Source organism: Hypanus sabinus, chromosome 10, assembly GCF_030144855.1.
Source record: "Hypanus sabinus isolate sHypSab1 chromosome 10, sHypSab1.hap1, whole genome shotgun sequence".
Lineage (NCBI taxonomy): Eukaryota > Metazoa > Chordata > Chondrichthyes > Myliobatiformes > Dasyatidae > Hypanus > Hypanus sabinus.
Window position 1 is genome coordinate 119503817 of NC_082715.1, and position 21261 is coordinate 119525077.

General features: G+C 39.7%; 1 protein-coding gene across 3 annotated transcripts in view; it reads right to left on the reverse strand.

The window, feature by feature from the left end:
• kif6 (kinesin family member 6) overlaps window positions 1-21261 on the reverse strand; it is a 553299-nt gene that overhangs the window by 514667 nt on the left and 17371 nt on the right. The gene's annotated exons all lie outside the window — the stretch shown is intronic.

The following is a 21261-nucleotide window of genomic DNA, read 5'->3' on the forward strand; positions in this document are numbered from 1 at the left end:
ATTGTTTAGTTAGCTGAACTTAAGATTGCCACAGTGGACCCCTGCTTGTATCATTGGACTGGATAACTCACACGGTAACTTAAGCACCAAGCAAATGGTCTTGATACCAGGGTAAATATACTGATTCTTATTTAACATGAAAAGTTCTGGCAGACAACCTTGATTCTACATAGCACCAAGGAAACTACATGCCAGTGTGACACAAAAGCAGGGGAGTTGTAGTCCATGGAGAATCAAGATTAGATGAAGGAAAATAAAAATAAAACAAAAATAGAGTTGCCCAGTTGATTATTGAACGTGTTCAAATGAGTGCAACACACACAAAAAAACGCTGAAGGAACTCAGCAGGCCAAGCAGCATCTATGGAAAAGAGTATAGTCGATGTTTCAGGCCAAAACCCTTCTTCAGGGCTGGAGAAAATAAATGAGGCAGAGCTAGAAGATGGAGGGTAGAGAGGAAGAAACACAAGGTCCTCCCTCACTACCATTATAAGCCCTAAACAGTCCTTCCAGGTGAGGCAACAATTCACCTATGAGTCTGCTGCGGTCATCTACTGTAACCAGTGCTCCTGGTGTGGCCTCCTATATATCAGTGAGACCAGACATAGATTGGGAGACAGTTTCAGCAAGCATCACTGCTCCGGCCACTGGAAAAGGCCACCCATTTTAACTCCACTTCCCATTCCAACATGTCCATAAGACCACCATAAGATATAGGAGCAGAATTAAGCCATTTGGCCCATTGTGTATACTCCATCATTCAATTATGGCAGACACTTTTTTCCCCCTCCTCAGCCTCCAGTCCATGGTCTACTTTACTGTCACAATAAGGCCACACTAAGATTGGAGAAACAAAACCTTATATTCCGTCTGGGTAGCTTCCAACCTGATGGCATGAACATCCATATCTCAAACTTCTGGTAATACCACCGCAAACTTCACCATTGCTTGTTCCCTCTTCCCCCTTTTACCTTACCTCCTTAACTGTCCATCAACTCCCTCTGATGCTGCTTCACCTTTCCTTTCTCCCATAGCCTTCTGTCCTCTCCTATTCGATTCCTCCTTCTCTAGCCCTGTATCTCTTTCACCAATCAACTTCCCAGCTCTTTACTTCACCCCTCACCCCTCCGAGTTTCATCACTCACCTGGCGTTTCTTCCTCCTCTCCCCCCACCTTCCAACTCTGACTCCTCTTTTTCTCTCCAGTTCTGATGAAGGGTCTCAGCCCAAAATGTCAACTATACTCTTTTCTATGCATGTTGCCTACCCTGCTGAGTTCCCCCAGCATTCTGTGGATTTCCAACATCTGCAGATTTTCTTTGCTTGTGTGAGATGATCTTCTCGTTTGTCATTTTTGTGCAGTTCAAAGCATTCAAGTTGGTTGAAACCTGCTGTTTGTGAATTTCCATTGAACATATTGATCAGATATTATAAATAAATCTTAAATTTTGGTTGATGGACAAGCTCCCGATATCCTTTTTCATCCTCAATTCATATGAAAGTTGGCACTGTCTCAGTGAGGAACTGCCTGTTGACTTACTGCATATGCTATCCAGTAGATAGTTACTTTCCCAACAATAACAGTATCATGGTTATGATTCCAATTTCCTACTGACAAATCTAGTCTTTAGACTTCATAAATTCAAGGTGAAAGCAGGAATGAACCACATAGGTTGCTCACAGGCTGTTTTCCAGTTCAGCCTGAGTCATTGTGGGAAATTTGCCAATCAAATTGCCAATTCATCCAACTCAGATTTCAATACCACTCTGCCTGAATGCAAACACATCACAGTAATCCATCTAGCATCCTTTTACAGTCAATTACATTTCATGAAGTCAATAGCTTTTGCTGAACAGGCAAACCTTAGAAGCAAAGAATGCAAAACATCCACATTATTATCAGCTAAGCAACATCTACACCAAACTGGAGTTTCAAGTGCAATCACCCATTGCAGTGTTGCCAAAGCAGTCAGTTGCGTGTATTTCTAATCAAAAGGCAGTAATTTTTGGCACTGATGTTTGCAAGAAATAAAGAACAAGACAATTTAGAACTATTTTGCTCACTGTGCTTTCAAACGTTCAGGCTTGGAGGTGCCAAAAATGGCTGGGAGTGAAATTGAAATTATTTCACTACTTCAAGTTAGGCACTACAAAGAGTTTGAAGGTATCAACAATCATTTTGAATGTTACAATTAAAATGAAAATTTGGAGGATGCAATCCTCGAAAGGATTGTATGAAGGCAATCCATTCTTTACACTAGGGGTTGGAGTTGATTTTGTTCATTTACAGTCAATCAAAAGTACATGGCAACATACACTGTATTAATTCCTCGATTGACAACTATTACTAATACTCAATTTTTATAGTACTGTTGTATTTGTAGAGTTCTAATTTATTCTATGGCTCATTTACATACATAATTTGTTACATAATTGTAAGTTATTTTGTCTTCTTTTATACCTTAGCTATTTCCATGAAACTTCAGCTAATTGAGGCAGTCACTTGATTGGGCCAAAATATACTGGTCCTGATATCTCCCAATTAACTAGAATCAAACGCATTCTAGTATGACACACAGAAAGAAGTTTCAAATTATGCAGTCTACGAATGGTGCTAGAATAAGAAAGAAGAAAGAAAACACCTTCAAGCCCTCTCAAACTGATGAAGTATTTTAAAGGGTAGCCACAAGACTCAAAACACAGCAGTTAAGCTGCATGTTGAAATCTCCCACAAAGGTCAGAAACTTTTAACCTACTGGACTGATAACCATAGAAAGTAAAATCAAAACACCGCAGATGCTGGAAATTGAACTTTCAGATTAAGGTTCATTGATCTGAAACATTCCTCTGTGCATAGATGCTGTCTGACCTGAATGTTTCCATCATTTTCTTTTATTTACTATTTTGAAAACAAGCTTAGTTCTTAGATCCATAACCATCTCCAAATTAAATTTTCCCCACTTAATGATACCACTGAACCAAATATAATTTACAAACAATATGTCTATAGTCTTTAACAAAATTTATTACATAATCTTTAACACATCTCTCTTCTGCAAATTAGGCCTCTGGAATTAGTTTTTTGGCTAAACTATCATCCTTCATTCAGTTTTTCCAGGGGAAAGTTACCAATATCTTCATTTTTCACTCCCACATTATCAACTCAGAGTCCAAACATTATTCTGTGGCTCACTCCTCTGTCTCAATCATATACCTCACCTTAATAAGTGTGAAGCAATGGGATCAATTTGCATATGTATGGCAATAAAATATTTTTTTTTTGCTTAGCTTCCAATTTTCTTTTAACTAAACAGTGGCAAGACTGAGGACATTTCTTAAGCCCCAATTAAACTTTCAGAATCCTTGTCAATAATAACAAACTTTGCACACCATCTCAAACAATTCAAGATTTGCCCTGCTGTTCAAACCCAACACTGCCATTGCTTTGTCATCTCCAGCCTCAATTCAGATTGAAAGTACCTTTTGCTGCTAGAACAAGGCAAAGTAAGTTGCTGTTTTGCTTTACATTCTGTCCAATTTTCCTTTCCAGTGGTAGTTTGAAGATAAATTGTGTTGACTGGATTGTTAATTAACAACTCAAGCCCCAGTTCAAAATATGTGGTATCATGAGAATATAGATATCCAAATCACAGTGCTAGAGATGTAATTGCTTTAATTTTACCCATAACAAGTACATTAAACTTATGGTCACCTTTGCACATTAGCGTTTATTCAATGATCTACGGTTTGGAAGTAATTTACCTCTGTTAATTGCTTGAACTTAATTCAAACACTGAATTTTATTTTGCTACATTCAAGAACACAAATCTGTTTTATAATTTCAAAATGGTCTGTCAAATTTCAGTTACTGCATAATACATCAAGTAGAATGACTGGTAATTGCATGAAACTATTCGAGACTTCCTTATTAGCTGCATTTAGTAAAAGGCTAAATTATATCGGTGAAAACAAAAAAAAGAGCCAATATGTATTCTCCAAGTAGCAAATATTTCTTTCATCCGATAGCCTTCTTAGTGCACTCACGGTTTTGGAAATAGATATTTATAAAGAATATTTTATTAAAATTTCATTCATGACTAAGACTTTATGTTGGATAAACATTGGAAGGACTAAATATGAGTGGCAGCTCTCCTCGATGCTAGCAGGAGGCGTTGGCAAGGCTTGTGATCGGCAGTCGACGAGGCCGTGGGATCATTGATCGCTCTCCAAGGAAGGACTGTATTTGAGCGGTAATGCTTCTTGTTGCTAAACACAGAATGATTTTGAAATTCTAAGATTTATGTGATTATTGCACTGTAGTTCATATTGGTCTCATTCAGTTTTCTGTATTTTTGTCCTTGTTACTGGTTGGAGGGTGGGAATTTGGGGTTCTGTGTGGACGATATGTTAGTTTTTGTGTGTGCAAGGGGGAGTAGGATATTTGAGGTCTGATGTTCTTGTCGGTGTTTATCTGTGTGCATGAGAGGGAGCTGTGGCTAGTATCACTGTCCTTTTTTTCCGCGGGGGAAGTGGTTGAGGGTTTGGGGTTCATGATGTTCTAGATTCTGTTTTCCAGGTGGGCAATCTGTTAGTTTTTTTGTGTGAGGTAGGGGTTGGGGAATTTGGGGTTAACAAGCTCTTATTGCTTTCTCATGCGAGAGGGATTGATGTCTTTTCTTTCAACAATCCCATGGTTTTTCTGTATTTCACGGTTGTTTGGAGAGGACAAATATCAGAGTTGTATTGTATTCTACATGCATACTTTGACAATAAAATGAACTTTTGAACATTTGTAGGTCCAAATAATGAAGCCAATTTTCTTACAAATTCTAAACATACAGAAATGCATCTTGATTTTTTTTTAAATGTTCCTTTGTTCTAAATAGTTTACACATGTAACACACTCTTACACAGCATCGGGAAATTAATAAAAGCAGGCCTACAATTCTACACTGGCATTTATTCAATAAAACAAAACATTTTATTGTAGTAGTCAGGATAACAGACTTTAAACATCTTGTCATTAGACATTGTGATCTTTCTAGCTGTCTATAATCTGTAATTTTTTTTAAAACATTCTACAATTTACCATTGTTTGGGTAGCACAGTAGCACAGCGATTATAGCAACACTGCTAAAATGGCAGCTCTAAGATTGGGGTTCAATTTTTGCCACTGTTGTAAAGAGTTTCTACATTCTCCCTGTGACTGCATGAATTTCATCTGGGTGTTCTGGTTTCTTCCCACATTTCAAATGGTATAAAATTAGGGCTAATGAGTTGTGGGCATGCCATGATGGCTGTAAGCAAACCAACACTTATGGGTTGCCCAGCACAATCCTCGCTGATCCTCTGACACAAACGCCGTGTTTCGCTTTATGTTTCAGCATGCATGTGACAAATAAAGTTAATTTTTTTCTTTACAATAATCTCCTTTGACATGAAATAATTACCTCCGCCTTCTGTTCACCTCACCTTTTTTTGCCCCCATACCGTTCCATAGCTACAATTCAAAATTTACTAAATAGTATTTTTAATTAATAACAGTAGGCAAACTTTTTCAATTAAAATTAATGGAACAGCCATGCAACCTGAAAACACATAAAACAATGCAAAATAACACTTTGAACTCTTGATTACCAAAGCAGCTAGCGGTGAAATTAAAACGAAGAACTTGCATTTCAGTGGCATATATCATGACTTTATAATGTTAAGTTTGTAGGGATGGTCACAGAACCTGGTGAACAGCCCTCTAAAAACTAAGCAACCAACCCAAGCTACCAATCTTCTCTTTCATTTAAAATGTTCTTTATAGCCAACAAAGAGCTTTTGGAGGAAAATCCCCATTATTATTTAGAAAAGGTAACAGAAAATTTATGTTTCAACACAAAGTAATGAAAAAAGCTATAGGACTAACAAGTTCAGCTTGAATCTACAAGCAGAGAAATGAAAGTGGGAGCAGGTAGGTACTTGATGAGTAGCACAAAGTGGACCGAAAGTAGCCAGGCAAAGAGTGAATGGCCAAGACAATGAGTGATGGTAGTGAACAACCTGAGGAGAATGGTGTAACCATTCAAAAGCAAGCTGTAGGGCTCAGAGCTCCCCAGCCAATGTAAAGGCTATTGGCCATTAGTGGGGAATGAAATTGCCTGCTCCATGTGCTGATAGACTGCCCAGATCCTATATTTGAAGAAAGTGATGAAAGCTGCTGTCTCACCATCTGTTTGGCTGTAATCTTTCCCCATCCAAGAGATTTCACTGTGATAACAAACAGTCTGTCACTACATGGAGTAGCCACTACTACTCTCTAGTAATGACCCATATACTGGCTTAGTGCACAGATTTCTGGTATAAAATAGATGGAGGAAACAATGGCTTATGAAGAAGTTTAACGATTATATTAGATCCACACAGAGGCACCCAAAGTTGCCAGGAAAGCAGCAGGCCTAGGGATTGCAAAATTTGAAAAATTTAACAAAGGACAACAAGATTTATCAAGAGAGCAGAGAGGGGTTCAGTAGGTTGAACGAGAAATGGAGAAAATAAAAAAAATGATTTTAAAAGCTTCTATGAACATGAGAGAAAAAAGCTTAATGAAGACAAATAAAGCCCCCCCCCCCCCCAATGTCAGAAACAGAGGAAATAATTGGGATAATAGCAGAATTTCATTCTGTCTTTGTTAAGGATGACACAGTAACTTACAGATGTTAAGGTGCTAAAATTCTAGAGAGGAAACTGATTTATTTATCAATAAAGTATCAGGGAAACTACTAGGCTAAAAGGCAGAAAAAAATCCCCAAGGCATGATTATGGTACATCTCAGAGTACTACGGCAGGTGACCATAGAAAACATCCTTCACCCTCCGGACCACTTCCTACAGACCAGGGGATAGCAAATAGCTGCAACCATTTTTAAGGAAAGCAAGAGGAAAACAAAGCAAACCAGTAAACCCAACATCAACAACAGTAAATGTCAGAATCAATTATAAAAGATACAGTAAAATAATATTTTGAAAACAATGGAATTTAATGAAGCATGTGTTTACAAAAGGGAAGTTATTTAACAAACCCTGAGTCTTTTTTTGAGGTTATAACTAATAGATTAGGTAAGGTTATTTAGATTATTTAGATTTTCAGATGGCTTTTGATAAGATCGCACAAAACACGTTAGGATACAAAATTAAAGCACATGGGATCAGAGGGAATACACTAGCAAGGCTATGAACTGGTTGCAAAATCAGAAACAGAGAATATCACCTTCTTCCCAGTGGCAGGCAGTGAATAATAAAATGTTGTTTAGATAACATAGGTAATTTGGATAAGGAAATAAAATGTAGCATCCCCACATTTGCTGTCAGAAAGTGGGAGAGAGGGTGGAACTCTAATAAACTATAGATGAAAGCATCCTGACTGGGTTGCATCATGGCCTGCTACTTAAATTACAAAGCACAGGAATACAAGAGGCTACAAAGAACAGTAAACATAGCCCGGTTCATCATGGGCAAAGCCCTCACTACCTCTGACAGCATGTAGAGGAGGTGCTACCTCAAAAAGGAAGTATCTGACATCAAGGATCCCCACTATTCAGACCATGCCCTCATCACACTGCTACTGATAAGCAGAAGGTTCAGAACCTTGAGGTCCCACAACACCAGGTTAAGAAACAGCTACTTTCTTTCAGACATCAGGATCTCAACTGCTCTGCACAATCCTAATCTTATATCAGCAATGGAAAACTATGGATCACTTCTTGCACTACCATGGACTTGTCTCTGATTGTGCCTTTTTTTAAGAATCAGAATCAGGTTTAATATCACTGGCATATGTCATGAAATTTGTTGTTTTGAAGCAGCAGTACATTGCAATACATTATAATTTTTAAAAATTTAAATCACAATAAGAAATGCATATAAAATATTAAATTTAATGCAAAATGACAGCAAAAAATATGGTCAGATAGTGTTCATAGGCTCATTGTCCAGTAAGAAATCTGATGGCAGATGGGAAAAAGCTGTTCCCAAAACATAGAGTGTGTGTCTTCAGGCACTTGTACCTCCTCCTTGATGGTGGCAATAAGAAGAGGGCATGTGCTGGGTGATGAGGGTCTTTAATGATGGACGCAGCTTTTTTTTTAAGTGTCTTCAATACTGGAGAAACTAGTGCCCATGATGAAGCGGGCTGAGTTTACAACTTTCTGCAGCTTTTTCTGATCCTGTGCAGTGGCCCCTCTACACCAGTCAGTGATGCAACCAGTTAGAATGCTCTCCACAGTACACCTGTAGCAACTTGCTAGAGTTTTTTTGTGGCATACCAAGTCTCCTCAAACTCCTAATGAAATGCAGCTGCTATTGTGCCTCCTTTGAAATATGCTGGACCCAGGATAGATCCTCAGAGACATTACACCCAGAGAAGCGCTTAAGTTTTATTTTTGCAGTTTTTCTTCTCTCTTGCTGTCTTGTATAATTTATATCCTATGTGTTGTCAGTACTAACGTGCCTGTGAAGCAGCTGCAGACAAGCTTTTCATTGAACCTGTACCTCACCATACTAAACTTGACTTTAATCTGAGCTACAAAGAGGATGCGAAGAAGCTCCAATATGATTCAGACAAGCTGGCTGAGTGAGCAAAATCTTGGCAGTTGTAGTTCAATATTGACAAAGTAAGCTTATCCCTTTTAGATCCAAAAACAGCAAGGTTATTATCTGAATGATGGTAAGATAGGTAAATGGAAAAGTACAATGAGATCTACATGACTTTGGACACAAGCTGCTGAAAGCAAGTTAAGAGGAGAAAAGGTATATTGGCCTTTCTTCCAAGAGTAACTCAGTCAGGAGCAATATGTTTTTGCTACCATCGTAGAGCCTTGTGGAGACTACAAATGGTACTTTGAGCACATCCTTACCTGAGAAAGGATGTTCTTGGCATGGAGTGTCACAGAAGTTACTAGAAAGATTTCTAGGATAGCAGACTGATGTATAATGACTGATTAGGTCAACTGGGTCTACATTCACTGTAGTTCAGAAGAATGAGTGGGAAATCTCACAGAAGTGGAATTCTTACAGAATGGAACAGATCAGATACAGTACGTGGAGGCTGTTCACAACAGCAGGTGATCCAGAACTAGGAATCAAAGTCTCAGGATGCAAGACATGACATTAAAAACAGATTAGGGAAAATTTTGTCAGCCAGAGTGTGTCAAACTTGTAGAATTCTCTAACTAAATCTCCAACTCCATCAAGTATATTCAAGAAGATATGGTACATAAATTTTAGAAAAATAGATGGCTACGGGTAATTCTGGGTAATTTCTAAAGTGAGTACATGTTCAACACAATATTGTGGGCCAAAGGGCCTATACCATGCTGTAGGTTTTCTATATTTCTAAGGCAGCAATGCTTAACGCTAAAGGGATCAAGAGATACAAAGGAAATAGGTACTAAAGTGGATGGTCATATTATAGAGTTATAAAGGGATATAGCACAGAAACAGGTTCTTTGGCCCACTGAGTTTATACCAACTAGCAACCACCTATTTCCACTAACCCTCTCCACATACTCATTAACCCTAATGATTTTACCAATCACCTACACAATTTACAGTGGGAAAACAACCTACCAACCTGTAAGCTTTTTTGGGGTGAGGGACAAAACTGGAACACCCAGAGAAATCCCATGACAAACATGCAAACTTTATACAAAAGCACTCAAAATCAGGATTAAATCCAGACCTCTGGTACTGTGAGGCAGCAGATCTATCAGCTACACAATGTGAATGGTGCAGCAGACACAAAAGCTGCATCTATTCCTATTCTTATTTTCTATGCTTCCATGTTTCCAAGTTGCCATGGTGCTTGCCCTACCTATCCCACACCAGCCCTCATTTATAGGGACACTTCACATTGGTTCACACCCAGGCTTGAAACAATGAGATCATTATTTCACTGCTAAAGAAATGCAAGATTCCAGGAGCAACAGCATACAACCCATACAAGTGCCATTTTAAACTAAAGTGGAGTACATAACTGTGAATATTTGGATTTCAAGAGCAGAGCACTATAATCAATAAGCACTCTGTGAGTTAACACTAAGCACTGCATCAATGTACAAAGCCCCTCTGAATTTGATGATCTGAGGGACTTAGAAGAAGAAATAGTGGACAAGTCAGTTGTGATGTTTCAAAATTCCCCCCATTATAGAAAAGTTCTAGTAGGATGGAAAACTGTAAATGTAATGTCCATATTTTAGAAAGGAAAAAGACAAAAACAGGAAACTTTGGTCTAGATAGCCTTAAATCTGCCGCTGGCAAAATGCTGAAATTCATTGTAGAGAGATCTCCTGACATTAGGAAGGGAAATGCAATTGTACGAAGAACATAGAAGATTTGCAAGAGACACAGATAAGTTAAGTGAATGGGTAAAACTTTGGCAGATGGAGTCTAATGTGTGATAACATTTTAGGAATGCAAGAATGCTTGAATTTACGTAAATTACAGAATGCTCCAGCATCTCAATACCCTCATACTGTACTTGGAACAGAATATTACCATGCTGGGATGAAGTAAGATTCAAGGCAATCTCACTGCAGCTGAACAGGCCAAAAGTGAGCCCGTACCTGAAGTGCTGTACGCAATGCTGATCTCCAATACAATCCCATGATGTAAGGAACTTGAGAACAAAAAGCTATTCCGCCCCTCTTGTCTGATCTGCCATTCAGTAAGATTGTGGCTTACCTTTTACTTCTGTGCCATTTTCCTGCACTAACCACATATTCTTTTAAAATCTAATAGTCATTTTTTTCTTGAATATACTAATCAAAGATTCATGACCCTCCAAGACACAGAATTTTGAAGATTCACCATCTTCCCAGAACAAATATTTCCTTTCATCATTGTTCTAAAATCCCAGCATCTTATTTTGAGAATGTGACCCCTGGTTCTAGACACTCCAACCTGAGGAAATATCAATGACACATTGATAATTGCAAGCATTTTAGTTTTGTTCTTCAAAATTCAAGAGTGTATCAACACAGCTTGTTTAATCTCTCTGTAAGTGAACCATTCCAGGAATCAATCTGATCAACTCTGCTGCACTGGTTTCATTGCAGGTGTAAACTTCTGGTACAGAGACTGGAGCCCTGTCACTGACCCTGTCAGATCTGGCCCTGACACAAATGCCTTGTAATAAAGGCCAGTACAGTTTTCTTCCATAATAGCTTGCTTACCAGCACATTAAGTAATTCATGCATAAAGATAATTTAAACCCTCTGAATGCTAAGATCTTTCAAGCTCTTACCATTTACATGAGAACTCTATGTCTTCCACATTTCGCAACATCATATTCAATCTGTTATGTCCTTCACCAAATCCTACTGAAGTTAGTCCACATTATTCTCATAGCTCAGACTATCACCTAGCTTGAAAATCTGGAGTCCATGCAGCAGGCAGCAAGAGCAAAGGGAGCACATCACCTGTCAAACTGCCCACGTTAGACATCTACTTGTCTGTCCGTGGAAGAACCTTTGATTCCAAATTGGAATCATCATAAACCTCAGAACTGAGAAAATTGGCAAGGTGGCAAGTCTTCTTTAATCCAGAGACGCTGTCCAAAAAGGATGAATTGCAGACGGGTCCGTAGAAGATTTCTCCTACCCACCTGCAAGTTTGTGTTCAAAGGCTATCACTTATCGTGCAGTATGATGCTCAGTCCAAGAATCTGTATGGATATCCCAGATAAAACAAAAAAGGAAGAACATACAAGTAATAAGAAAAACAGGTCTTGCAAACACAAGGTTGTTCCTCCACCAATAAAGTCAAGCCTGATCCTCCATTTGTAACTTGTCCTCATATTTTTCATTTCCTTATTTCAAATAAATCTATAGATCTAATCTAATATTGAAATAGAGAATTACTAAATTTCACTGAGTGAGATTTTTCTTCACTTAATCATTGTACACCAATCCCTTAAACTGATACCATGGCTTTTAATTCTACATTTCCAAACCATCAGTTAGAGTGTGGTTCTCCAACCTGAAACTGATGGAACCAACCGTATGGATCAGGTTTTGTCAGTTCCTGTGCTATTGAGCAATAGCAGTGTACATAAACAATGTTAAGACTTTTTTTTTCTGATAGCCACAAACGTCCCTGGGTCCAGTCAAATCATGTTTGTGGGAAAAAATATCATCTTATTTCACACTAGCTTCAAATCACTGGTGACATGGTCCAGCTGGATTATACTATTACCCTCAAAAGATTTGAGTCTTGAATTACTTCCTTGGTTGGTAAATCTGAACACTGTACATTGTAGGGAATGTGCTCACAGAGTCAGTCATACTGCATGGAACAGGCCCTTTGGCTCATCTCACTTATGCCAACTATGTTGAAGAGTATTGAAGTTCCATCTGCCTGCATTTGGCCATACTTCTCAAAACCTCTCCTGCCCATGTGCTTATCTAGATGGCTTTTAAATGTTGCTCACGTGCCCACTTCAGCCACTGTTTCTAGCAGCTCATTACAAACATGCACTAAGCGTTGTATAAAAAAAAAGCCCGAATTATCCTTTTAGACCTCTCCCATCTGATCTGAAACCTTTGCCCTCTTGTTTTTAGGAATAAAGTCCTGGCCTGCACAACTTCTCCTTGTAATCCTGGCCCACAGTGCAGCCAAGTAACAAGGGGAACAGAAAAATAGCAGGTAATAAAGGAAAGTACTATGGATTGCAAGAAATCTGGAAGGCAAATCACAGAGTTGAGTACTCCCATGACCCTGCTCTTCTATACCTTTGAGTACTTGAAGCTGCAGAGGATGGAAGTGCTGTCAAAGTACCGAATCATGAAATTTTGGCTGCATAATTTTATCTTCAAATATCATTCAAAATTGGAGGTGTTACTTGCAGTCTGTAACTGGCCAAATACACAAAATTAGTTATTCTTATATGAATAAACATAATTTTTTTTAAATAGGCAGAAAAGTGTAATAGGAAAGGACATACATAGCAAGTACAAGTTGTAGTTGGTCACCATTGCAAAAAAAAGTAGCAAGCTCCTGATTAAAGTCATCCAGTTATCCACACAGAAGTACATCAAAACACTCTCAAAAATGTATTAGTTCTTAAAATAGAATATCCTTCAGGAATATTCTTAGTAGGTAGTATGTCACATTTAAAACAATGGGTAGCACACTAAAGATATAGAAATATTTAAACAGACCAAGATTATAAAAATCCTAAAATTGTAGAAATATTGCTGGATGGGTAGTTGTACTTCCACAGCTGATTATTACCATCTGCTGCAATGATAATTTCACCATTCATGATCCATTTCCACATATTCTACAATTGATGGCATATAGTATGGCTCATTTTCCAACCAAGAATAAGCACAAGCAGAAAATGAAACCATAACATCAAGTCTCATGGGAACTTTATTTACACACTGATCAAGATAAATTTCACAAGCCCTAATTTTAACTTCAGCTTCTTTGGGGGCACAGCTAGTGCAAAGACAAGGGCTACTGGGCTACAGCTCAAAACTTTGCCAGCATGAGGCTTAGGTCATTTTAATCCCTTGGTTTTACTGGCATCTGCACAGAGCTGCTTGGTATTATTCCTAGGAGAATACCGAGAAATAAAGACTTCCTGCAGTTTACAATGGATTGTAATTTTCGTTGCACAATAAAGCTACAATATGACTCTGAAATCAGGATTTGACTTGTGGAGTGAAAAAACAGGTTTGCATTCACACAGTGCTTTTCAAAGCCTTTGATCAATTCAGAGTTTTTATAGCCTGCAACATTCTCTTCAATTACAATACACATAACATTCTAGAGATACTTAACTAGTTAAGCAGCATCTATGAAGGAAAAAAATAGGCATTTAAGTATCAGCTCAGTGACCTTTCATGGAGTCTGTGTCAAACAATCCTTCAATCGCATTTTTGTCATCGATCAAGTACCCATTCATGAGAAAGCCAAGGCCAGAGACCTTGTGCATTAATGCTCCTTTCCTGTTTTCTATAAATGATGCCTAATGTGCAGAACATTTCCAGCAATTTGTACCTTTATTACAAATTTACAACTTCATTTGTAGAATAAGCTTGTACTTTTAAAATAGTTATTGTTATAATGAGAAAATGTAGCAACCAATGTGAGTACAGCAGGTAACTTCAAACTGCAATATGATATTGAACAAGTTAACTATTTTACTTGTCTTAATAATTATTGCTCAGGGGATAATTTGAAATAAAAGCCCCCAAAAATCTGGAGGTACTCAGCAAGTCAGTGGAGGGAAAAACAAAGTTAATGATTCAGGTCAGTGTCAATTCAATGGAGCTGGAAAAGTGAGAAAACTAGTGTGCTTTATGTTGCAAAGACAAAGTGGCGTGGAGAGAATAGCGATAGGTTAGAGCTAAGAGAATCCAGATACAGGACTCTGGCAAGCCATTGTTGATGGCAGGGGTAATGGGCTTAACTAACTACAGTTGTGTCCTGCACCTCAGAGTCCCAGAGTTATTTCTTTTTTCTCCCCTCCTGTGTCTTTTTTCCCCCTCTATTTACACCTTTTACTGAAAGTGTAATTAACAAGCCTTCAGCATGCTGCCTTAAGGGATAGTAATAACTCCTAATCAACTGGACTCTCTTGGTCACCTCAAGGTTCTTCCTGGACTCTTCACCTTTTCCCTGGAGTACAAGTTAAAACTTGCTTCTTTTTCTCTCTTTTCTCATACTGTTGAAACATTAACTTTGTCTCCCTCTCTGCAAATACTGTCTGATCTGCTAAATATCTCCAGTGATTTCTGATTTCCTTTCAGATTTCCAACAGCTGCAGCATTTTGCTTTTAGAAGATTACCAAGGATCATGACCGTCCTGTTCCAAACAGTCCAGGGCAGATCTATTAAAATAATAGATGAGATTTTGTTTTGTGTCTCATCTGAAAGATGACAGCTCCAAAAGTTTTGATTAATTATTCAGCTACAGGATGTGTTCTTTGCTGGCAACCCAACTGCACATTATGCATCCCAACTGCCTCCTAAACTAACTGCATTGCAAAGATAGTTCAAAGGATTGCCAGAGTCAACCACATTGGTGGGTGTGCAGTCTGATTTAAGCCAGACTGGTGGAGGTCAACAGATTCCCTTTCCTGGTAGAAATTGCTGCAACACTTCTTTAGTCTGCCACAGTTACACTACTATAATTTTTTTATGCTCAAATTGCTGAAATAGAAATAAATTAACAAACTTTTGATTTGGAAGTATGAGCCATAATTGAAAGTTGCATAAAACAGAGCAATGCCACGGGGAGGAAGATTTAGTTTGCTCCAACCTTAATGAAATGCAGTGTAATCTGAATCTAGGGACCTTTCATTTAAGCATACAGTGGATTCTGGTTAATTGGGACACATCAGGACTAGTACATTTTGACCCAATTAGCCGTTAAAAGATATAAAAATTAAAACACTAACAAGAGAAATTCTGCAGACGCTGGAAATAAAAGTAACACACACAAAATGCTAGCGGAACTCAGCAGGCCAGGCAGCATCTATGGAAAGGAGTAGGGTCGATGATTCGGGTCAAGACCCTTCAGCAGGACTGGAGGAAAAAAGATGAGGAGTAGATTTAAACTCCGCTGAGGAATGACTTGTGCATTTAAATGATAAACAGAACAAATGAGAAAACTATCAATACTACAGAACTATAAAACTGTGTATTAATTCATAATAGTTATTGGCGGAGGTATTATTCCAGCGTATGCTGTCCTTTGATTGACTATACCTTAGCAAAATCAGCACAGGCACCTTGAGTAACTAATGGACTACTGTAGGTTTCCACAAATAAAATGAAATGAGGTGTTTTATGTTTAATGAAATCCGTAACATATTTTATTGAACTCCACAACAAAAGTATGCTAAAAACATTTTACGTAATAACATCATCACATCAGACCAGCCTCTTAAAACAAAACCCCAACTTAATGTCAGTGATTGTGAATCATATATATTTCTCCCGATTATGTTACCCCTCAGAATTCACTAAACTGGCATTATGAGCCTGTCTGGAGCGCCAACAAGCCGCCTGGCTTGGGTCCTGTGTTCCATGGGTGGACAAACTGCGGGTGCCTCTGGCTCAACCAGAGGTGTTTTGACACACTTGCGATCATGTACTTACGACAGGGCATAGCAACGGAATACTCCAAATCTTGGTGAGCCAGTTTAAGGTGATTTACCAAAATAAGTTCAGGTTTACCCCTCATCTATGATGAGTGTCTTTTCTCTCCATTCCAAAACACAGAATAGGCCATTGTAAGGGGGCCTAGGGGGACGTTGGTGTGCATGATAGCGGACAAAAACAAATGAGACAGAGTGCTTTACGCCATAATAGGAGGTAAAAAATAGATGAAAAGGAATAGAATTTACTGAATTTGCTGTTAAGAGGCTGACCAGGCAGACATAGCATCAGGAATGAAATCACCTGGCACTCGTAATGGCTGCACATATACCAACTCAGCTGTGGATGACTGCAGGTCCTCCTTTGCAGCAGTTCTAAGCCCCAGCAAGACACATGGGAGCTGATCATGCCAACACTCATCAGTCAGGGAAGCCCTCACAGCAGCCTTTACGGAGCTGTGAAATCTCTCACTTAGGCCATTGAACTGCCATGGTGTGATGTATTCAAATACAGAGGTTCTGCCCCATTGCAGCCCAGAGGTCTGAAATGAATTGGAGAACACGGTCAGTGGAAATATCAGTTGGGGTGCCAAAGCAAGCAACCCAGATGCTGATGAATGCTCGAGCCATGTCTCCGGCTGTCATCAACACTAGAGGATGACCTCTCACCACCTGGTGGTACAATCTACCATGGTAAGAAAGTGCTTCAGACCATGAGAATGTTGGGGGTTGGGAAAGAAGGACAAGTCCGCATTGATGTGGTCACTTGGTTGGCTGCCATGTTGGTAAAATCAACCCTTATGTATACAGCCTCAACAGTTGGCCATGAGAGGCAATCAGTCATGGCATTATTTTTCCCCCTGATATGTTGTGTACCTGTTGTGAACTTGGATATGGAGGCCAAGTGGCGTTGCTGCCATGTAGGCCACGGGTCTGATATTTTGGCCATCGGGTGTATGAGAAGTTTGTGGTCAATGAATGCTGTGCAATGGCGACCCCCTAGAAGACAACAAAAATGACAGCCAGCTAGATAAAAACCAAGAAGCTTACAGTCAAACTTGTTGCTTGCTGCACTAACTTTTTTTGGGGGGCAGGGAGAGAAACTGAGCTACCGACTGAAGACGACAAGCGACTGCCACACATTCCGACCAACTGTTCATGCACAGCACCCACAGCATAGTCTGAGGCGTCAGTAGTAATGGCTATGGGTGCTCTGGGGAGTGGGTGTGCCAATAGGGTTGCATTAGAAACAGCTTGTTTGGTATTATCAAATACCCTGGTCGTGTCTGCTGACCAGTCAAGCAGTTGATTAAGGGTATTGCCTTTGAGCGCACTTTACAGGGGGAACACAATTTCATCATAGCAAAAGGATTTGAGTACAGGAGCAGGGAGGTTCTACTGCAGTTGTACAAGGCCTTGGTGAGACTGCACCTAGAATATTGTGTGCAGTTTTGGTCCCCTACTCTGAGGAAAGACATTCCTGCCATAGAGGGAGTACAGAGAAGGTTCACCAGATTGATTCCTGGGATGGCAGGACTTTCATATGAAGAAAGACTGGACCAACTAGGCTTATATTCACTAGAATTTAGAAGACTGATGGGGGGATCGTATTGAAACGTATAAAATTCTAAAGGGATTGGACAGGCTAGATGCAGGAAGATTGTTTCCAATGTTGGGGAAGTCCAGAACGAGGGGTCACAGTTTAAGGATAAAGGGGAAGCCTTTTAGGACCAAGATGAGGAAAAACTTCTTCACACAGAGAGTGGTGAATCTGTGGAATTCTCTGCCACAGGAAACAGTTGAGGCCGGTTCATTGGCTATACTTAAGAGGAAGTTAGATATGGCCCTTGTGGCTAAAGGGATCAGGGGGTATGGAGAGAAAGCAGGTACAGGGTTCTGAATTGGATGATCAGCCATGATCATACTGAATGGTGGTGCAGGCTCAAAGGGCAGAATGGCCTACTCCTGCACCTAATTTCTATGTTTCTATCAGCTCATGGTATGAGGCAGTACCATAGCTAAAACCTCTTATAGTTTTTTCATAGTGTGGAGCAGTGGGAAATCCATAATAACAACACACACAAAATGCTGGTGGAACACAGCAGGCCAGGCAGCATCTATAAGGAGAAGCACTGTCGACGTCTTGGGCCGAGTCTCCTTATAGATGCTGCCTGGCCTGTTGTGTTCCACCAGCGTTTTGTGTGTGTTGTTTGAATTTCCAGCATCTGCAGATTTTCTCGTGTTTAATCCATAACAGCTACCTTTGATGGGAGGGGTTCACACCTTCTGCAGAGATGCAATGTCTGAGAAAGTTAATGGTTGACAACCTAACTAGCATTTAGCAAGGTTAATAATCAACCCGTTTTGGCTAAAGTGTTTGGAAATGATATACATTTTTTGGATTTGGATGCTTTAACGACAAGTATGTCATCCAAGTTAAACAAAAAGAAAATCTAAGTGTTTCAATACAGTGCCCATTAGCCATTGGACTATGCTGCATTTTTTCAGTCCAAACGGCACATGAAGAAACTCAAAAAGGACAAACGGGGTTATCACAGCTGTTTTGGGCATGTCCTCTAATCACAAAGGCCTCTAATGAGATCAACTTTGAAAAAAAGCTAACCTTCCAACTAAACATGCCTAAAAGTCCTAAATGTGTGGGACCAGGTAACGATCAGGAGCGGTGGCCTTGTTAAGACATCGGTAATCACCAACTGGGCAGCAACCACCACTGGACTTAGGGATCACATGGACAGGTGAAACCCCTAGCTACCATTCCGAGTTTTTTCCATGTTGGCAAAGTCAGTCTTTGTGGTTGCCAGCTTTTCTATGTCCAGTCTATGCTCACAAGCATTGACTGGCAGGCCAATTGAGAGAATGTGGTTCTCGACCCCCTGTTTTGCAAATGTGGCGGAGAATGCGGGCTTGATGAGGTCTGGAAATTTGTCCAGCAGTCGAGTGAACTCACATGCAGTGGTATATACATTTGACAGAGTCATTGTGGGGATCTTACTGAGGGAGCAAGGTAACAACCCAAAGTCCTTGACATCCACACGCCAGTAGTTCTTATGATTGACTAACAGTTCTTAGGCACACAGGAGATCTGCACCGAGCAGAGGTCCAGCCTCTTTTGCTAGGATGACGCCCCATTGAAGCCGAGCCTGTAAGTCTGAATCTTGCTGCCACTGATGGCCCCCAGCGAGGCTTCATCACTCTTTGCCTTTTCATCAATAAGTGATGCTGGCAGCACGTCACCCTGAAAGGATGTCTATGATAAACAGTAGACAACCCTGGCAGCTGGAACTCACGGTGTTCACAGACTTCTGATGTCCTGATGCATAGACACTGTCAAAGCTACAAGGCAGCCAGGTCTTCGTAACATTCATACCAAAGTCAGCATGGTAAAAACACAGGCCTGGCATCGCTGGTTTCGCAGCCACAGGCTTCCTTATATTGGGGATCTTGCTGACCTGACTTATTAAGGTAGAGAAAGAAAATGACTGAAGACTATCAGCCATTTTAGCAAACTCCCTATAGTCCGTCACGGGTGCATTAGTGAAGGCTAAGCGAACTGGATCAGGCACTTGATGCATGAAGAGTCGGTGGAGATTCCTCACAGGGCAAATAGGGCCTCTGCTTTTACAAACCAAGCGATGGCGTTTTGCTTCCAAAACTCAGGCAGTTTCTAAGTGATTACATTGGCTGAGACATTCAATGATTCCAGAACCATCCTAGAGTATCAGGAGCACCAAAGTAGGTTTCTGCAAACAAAATGAAGTGAAGCCCTTTATAGTTAACAAAACCCATAACATCTTATTGAACTCCAAGACCTACATAACAAAAGTGCACTAAAACCTTTTCTGTAATAACGTCATCATGTCAGACCAGCCACAAAGTGAAACCCCAGCTCAACGTTGGTGGTTTTGAATTATGTTACCCTACACTACACTCCCAATTACATTACCCTACACTACCTTCATAATTCTTTGGATATTTCAACCTCCAAATCTTCATTTTCATTGTAATTTGATGATTCTTGATATCTTCAAATACTTTGTAGTTCTGAATTTGATGAAGTAGTGAAATAGTTTCATTGTCATTCCCAGCCATATCTGGCATCTCAAAGCCTGTATGCTTGAAAATTCAGAGAGCAAGCAGTTCTGAATTGTCTTATTGCTTACTTCTCACAAACTATCAGTGACAAAAATCTCTGCTCTTTGAACACAAACACATGGAATTGACGCTGTCTTAAAAACTGTTCACTCCAAGCACGTGACTAACTCTAATTAGAAACTGCTTGGCAACAGTCTTCTGCCCCAATTAAGTGGCATAGTGCCACTAATAAACAAAGGGAATCCAGACTATATTCTCAATTAGTTTTTGTTCTTTAAGAGTGGCCCAAATAAGCAGCTATCCTGACTGACCAATGGCCCAACTTACCAGAATCCACTGGACATACAAAATAGAATATTCAAAGGCTTTTTAATTTGCACAACCGCAGGATTATCTCTAATAAGACTGCAGAAAGTTTTCAGCACTGACTGTAAGTCATAGAGTAAGAGAAAATTACAGCATCGAAACAGGCCCTTTGGCCGATCTAGTCCACCAAAACCACTTCAACTACCTACTCCCATCAACCTGCTCCAGGACCATAACCCTCCATATCCCTGCCCTCCACGTATCTATCCAAACTTTGCGTAACTATTGAAATCAAGCTCACATGCACCATTGGTGCTGGTAGCTCGTTCCACACACTCAAAACCCTCTGAATGAAGTATCTTCTCATATTCCCCTTCCAAATATTTGGACCTGACTTGCACTACCGTACTTTCCCTTTTCCATTTTCTAATTATGATTTATAATTCAAATTTTTATTATATTTACTTCAATTTGTACTTCAGGGAGCGGGAAACACAGAAGCAAATATCACTGTGATGATTGTATGCTCTAGTATCAATTGTTTGGTGATAATAGTATTTACCCTTTCACCCTTAACCCATGATCCCTGGTTGAGGTTGCACCCAACCTCAATGGAAAAAACCTGAATGCATTTACCTTTTCTACAGCCCTCATAATTTTGTATACCTCTATCAAATCCCCTCTCAATCTC